The following is a 6,073-nucleotide window of genomic DNA, read 5'->3' as shown; positions in this document are numbered from 1 at the left end:
GGTGCGGCCCCTGCGCTTGCATGATCCTGAGAGTGTGTTTCCTTTCATTGTGAGTCCTAACTCCTCACTTGCCCATCCTAGTCCCAGCCCCAGCCCTGGTCACTACCAAGTAACATTTTGGTGGGTATCCCTTCACAGTACTTTCTTACTTTTTTTAAAAACATTATTTTATGTTTTGTTTATTTTAGTGAACTCCATTTAGCAACTACATGGCCTCATCTGACTGAAAGTATCATTGTGGATAATAATGTTTATTTGGGAGTATGTTGAGTAGTACATTGAGATTCACAAATTTCGGTAGAATAAATTAACTGCCAAGAAGTTAGTAGTTTTCCTTTTTCTTTATATCAGTTTCAGGTGTACAGATTACTTTCTAATACACACATAAACACATATGGGATCATACTGTATATGATTATAGTGTATGTAATTATACCTACAATATTTCGCATGCAGTATTATACTCTTATTATCTGTCCATTTATATCTGTTATGATATTTTAAAATCCTCAAGCTCTGACAGCTTAATCCCAATAAATTCATTTAATAATCCTTTTCCTCAGAAATGTGCATAGTTGGGACCTCCCTGGTGGTCCAGTGGTTAAGAATCTACCTTCCGATGCAGGGGACGGGGGTTCAATCCCTGGTCGGAGAACTAAGATCCCACATGCCGCGGGGCAACTAAGCCCATGTGCCACAACTACTGAGCCTTTGTGCCACAACTACAGAGCCCACGTGCTCTGAAGCCCGTGCGCTGCAACGAAGAGCCCAAGTGCCACAACTAAGACCCGACACAGCCAAAAATAAATAAATAAAAAAGAAATATTAAAAAAAGAAATGTGTGTAGTTGCACAACATTGTAAATTAACTATATTTCAATTTTAAAAAAATGTGCATAGTTACCTTCTCTGAGTGGAAGAATTATGAGTGGTTATTATTTCTTTCTTATACTTTTCTGTACTTTCCAAATTTTCCATATTGGACCCACATAACTTTTTTTTTTTTTTTTTTTTTTGCGGTACGCGGGCCTCTCACTGTTGTGGCCTCTCCCATTGCGGAGCACAGGCTCCGGACGCGCAGGCTCAGCGGCCATAGGCTCACGGGCCCAGCTGCTCCGTGGCATGTGGGATCTTCCCGGACCGGGGCACGAACCCGTGTCCTCTGCCTCGGCAGGAGGACTCTCAACCACTGTGCCACCAGGGAAGCCCCCCACATAACTTTTAATTTAGTTTTTATTTTTATCAAAGTAATACACATATGGACTTAAAAAAGACCAAATGATCTACAAGATTTATAATGATAAACAGCAGCTACTTGCCCACCCACTCCCACTGGAGTCAATCAGCAAGCAGCTGCTTTCAATGCTTTTAGTTGTTTCTTCTGCTATTTATCTCCTTGTTTCTAAATAATATTGCTTTTTCTCAAATTTTCAATTTTATATTTTTTAACTTCCTCAGTGAAGATGAGGATTTGACTTACTTACACCACAACTTCCATATAACTTCTTCCATCACTGTCATTTTCCTTAAACCGATATTCAGCATTTATTCTCCAAAGAAGATATACAGAGGGCCAACAGGCACATGAAAAGATGCTCAATATTGCTAATTATTAGAGAAATGCAAATCAAAACTACAATGAGGTATCACCTCACACCAGGCAGAATGGCCATCATCAAAAAGTCTACAAAATAATAAATGCTGGAGAGGATGTGGAGAAAAGGGAACCCTCCTACACTGTTGGTGGGAATGTAAATTGGTGCAGCCATTATGGAGAACAGTATGGAGTTTCCTTAAAAAACTAAAAACAGAGTTACCACATGATCCTGCAATGCCACTCCTGGGCGTATATCTGGAAAAGACAAAAACTATAATTTGAAAAGATGCCTGCACCCCAGTTGATAGCAGCACTGCTTACAATAGCCAAGACATGAAAGAAACCTAAGTGTCCATTGACAGATGAATAAATAAAGAAGATGTGGTAAATATATACAATGGAATATTACTCAGCCATAAAAAGGAAATAGTGCCATTTGAAGCAACATGGATGGACCTAGAGATTATCATACCAAGTGAAGTAAGTCAGACAGAGAAAGACAAATATCATATGATATCACTTATACATGGAATCTTAAAAAATGATACAAATGAACTTATTTACAAAACAGAAATAGACTCACAGATACAGAAAACAAATTTATGGTTACCAAAGAGGAAAGAGAAGGAATAAATTAGGAGCTTGGGATTAACAGATACACACTACTATATATAAAATATATAAACAGCAAGGATCTACTGTGTAGCACAGGGAACTATATTCAATATCTTGTAATAACCTATAATGGAAAAGAATCTGAAAAAGAATATATATGTATTTCTTTATATATATATATATATATATATGTAAAACTTTGCTATACACCTGAAACTAACACATTGTTAATCAGCTATACTTCGATAAAAAAAATTTTTTTAATTCAGTGTTTATAACTGAACCAAATGAGGCAGAATAATTACTCTGTCTTCTTTGCCACTTTTTGTTTTCTCTGGAGTTAAAAATTGCTTCAATTTTTTCCCTTGCACAGTTTTATTTTAAAGTATCTATCACTGGCTTATCTGCAAGCTCTCTGCCAAACTGGAAATCTCGTATCAGATTATGGTCAAACAGCTCCATTTTTTTCTCTACGGTCATCCTTCCTAGAGCCCTCTGTATTAATCAGGCTTCTCCAGAGAAACAGAAGCAATAGGGTAAAGAGAAAAAGAGACAGTTTGTTTTAAGGATTGTGGGGGCTGGCAAATTCTAAATCTGTAGGGCAGGCTGGAAACTCAGGCAAGAGGTGATGTTGTAATCTTAAGTCTGAAATCCACAGGGTAGCCCAGTAGGCTGGAAACTCAGGCAGGATTTCTATATCATCTTGATGCAAAATTCCTTCTTCCTTTGGAAACCTCAGCCTTTGCCCATAAGGCTTTCAACTGACTGAATGAGACCCACCCACATTATGGAGGGTAATCTGCTTAACTTAACAGTCAAGTAATTATAAATGTTAATAATATTTAAAATATACATTCACGGCAACATCTAGACTAGTGTTTGACCAAACTGGGCATCATAACCTAGACAAATTGACACATAAAATTAACCATCACACCCTCCATTATGGTAAGTAATCTGTCTCCCATCTTGTTCATTTTTTTCTCTTTGGTGTTTCCTTCCCACTTAATTTCATGGCCTTCTCTTTTTAAATTTCAACCATAGCAACAGTTAATATTTCCCAGGTAAATTAAGACAACCCATCAAAGAACTGGTGCTAAGGTAGAAGGAGTGGGTGGGAGAGTCAGTGGGTACCTCCTCCACCCCCATCCAGCTGCCTTCTCATCTCCATGTCTTTCTCACTGACCCAGGAGAGCACGAGGGGACAGCATATACTATGGGGTAACTGCCAATAACGAAGGCTGGTCAGGAGAAAAAGAATTTATTTGCAGCTGCAATTCTTCAGGGAAGCATTAGTATAATCAGCTGGCCCTGCAATAGCCACCTGACTGGTCATTTTTAATGCTTAGGCCACAAACCTGAAAACTCAAAGGAAGTGCTAAATGTAAAAGCAGCTTTTCATATTGTTGCTTGATTTCAGACTTACAGACATGCCAACACATAGTACAATGATAGTTTTGATCATATGATTTTGCCTGCTTAGAGTCTTTCTTTAAACTAAATGCTTAATGATGAGGCCAAAATAATTGAGAAGTCTTAAGAAATACAGATTTTAAATTAATTTTTTCCAAGTGACTCTGTGTGTGTGTGTGTGTGTGTGTGTGTGTGTGTGTGTGTGTCATGATGAGTCAATGTTTCTTTGGGAATTGAGGGTGGAAAATCTCAAAAACAAATGCAGGATGTGAAGTGGGGCAGGTCCAGCACCCAAATAATGCATAAACTTTTCCTACCTGCCTGTTTGGGAGTGAAAACATTAGGAGGGAGGGAATTAAACCAACCTTTTGCAGCAAGGAGAGAAAGAGAACTATAATTTCTGAACAAAAAGAGTGACAGAAACAAATTTCCCAAAGCAAAAATAAATCTGACCTCACTGTGCTTAGACGGGAAATTTCCTGTAAAACAAGGGAGTTTCTGAGGCTCCCACTGTTGAAAGGTTTTTTTTCAATTGGTGGGGTGGAGAGCTGCATGAATCACAAGACTCTCAGGCTCCCTTAGGAATGTGTTCAATCTTCCCATGTTTACAGAAGCCCCAGAACTGTCCTAATTGCCAAATGATAACTGATCTCATGTATTCCCTAAAAACAGAGGTATGCGAATCCCACTTGTTCTAAGTAAAGGTAATAGGACACACTAAAGTGTTCCATGTGCATAAGTTTGGAAAACGCTAGGTTAAGTAAAATTAAGTGTTTCTTTTTTCACTTTTTTTTTTTTTTTTTTTGGCTGCGCCACACGACTTGCAGGATCTCAGTTCCCCAACCAGGGAGTGAACCCAGCCACGGCAGTGAAAAAGGCCAAGATCTAACACGTGGACCGCCAGGGAATTCCCTATTTGAGTTTCTTTACTGCAGGATTTCTTAGGTCCATAAATACCATTGTGATTCTCCATTGGGAACGTTTATTGTACAGGATACCCCAAATTCATCTGAGATGTTTCATGGAGCACTAATTAACACTTCCCTAAACTAGTGCTCTGAGGAACACAGATCTAGTCATCATCATCAGCGTGTGTGTGTGTGTGTGTGTGTGTGTGTGTGTGTGTGTGTGTGGTCGTAGGAGACAAGGGCCAAGATCACTTGATGGTTCTTGTTGTAACTTCAGGTCAAAGGAGCAAAAGGTGACCCAACAGTCCATAGCCATTTCCTGGCCTTGAAAAATGATCTCATAAATTCCCCTTTAGTTCTAAACTGCTAACAACTGTTTCAGACCCCAGTCATATCAGAGAACCTAGAGATCACTTCGTCTAATCCTTCCATTTTGTGATGTGAAAACCGGCCTAAGGAGAGGAATTAAGTTGCCCGGCGTCACAGGTGAATTAAATTGCAAAGTTCGGTTAGAACCAGCTTACCTGTCTTCCTGTCCATTGATCTTTGTCCTGCTCTGTGGTGCCTCTTCATATGACTGAATCCACAAACTAGCAAGGGGCTGTTACTGCATGATTTTGACAAATCTGTCTATAATCAAAAACAAGATCTAAGGCCAGCTAATGGCCCATGTTATCTCAAACAAATCTCAGTATGACAAAATAACTCCGACTGTCGTGGGCATTTGAAGCAGCAGGATTTGACCTGTGGTTTCAACACCAGATTCTTAATTTATTTCTGAGCCCATAGCCTCATAATGTCTTCCTTGAAAACTGAATTGTAAGTCATGTAGATGTCAATGGTCCATCTCTCTTTTAAATAGGTTTTATTGTTTAAAAAAACAGTTCAAGGATTATAAAAGGTTCAAAGTGAAAAATCTCATTCCTACCCCTGTCTCCCACCCTCCCATTTCTCACCTTCCCTCTCCATATAGTTAGCCATTGGTATTAGTGTTTTGTGTATCCTTTCTTCATATCTTCATGCAGATATGGATAGAGAGACTATTTTTTCTCCCTTATTTACACAAAGTGGCATTATCTCTTCGTTAGGCACAACTCTTCCCCTTTAGCCTTAGTCTCCTCATTTAGAAAAAAGAGGATTGGGGCTTCCCTGGTGGCACAGTGGTCAAGAATCCGCCTGCCAATGCAGGGGACATGGGTCAGAACCCTGGTCCGGGAAGATCCTACATGCCTCGGCGCACTAAGCCCGTGTGCCACAACTACTGAGCCTGTGCTCTAGAGCCTGTGAGCCACAAGTACTGAGCCCATGTGCCACAATTACTGAAGCCCATGCACCTAGAGCCCGTGATCTACAACAAGAAAAGCCACCGCAATGAGAAGCCCACACACTTGACAATGTTTGGCCTTTTGGAAGGTCACACTTGCATGGCTGGTTTTGTTGGTGACCTCAAATTTAGAGCACTCGGGGTGTGGCTTGCAGACTCTGGTATTTCATGCTTTAAGAAAATCCAATACACAAATGTCAACATTTCCAAAGCAAAT

This window comes from Tursiops truncatus, chromosome 10, assembly GCF_011762595.2.
Source record: "Tursiops truncatus isolate mTurTru1 chromosome 10, mTurTru1.mat.Y, whole genome shotgun sequence".
Lineage (NCBI taxonomy): Eukaryota > Metazoa > Chordata > Mammalia > Artiodactyla > Delphinidae > Tursiops > Tursiops truncatus.
The sequence above is the reverse complement of the archived record's forward strand: the minus strand, read 5'-3'. Positions refer to the sequence as shown.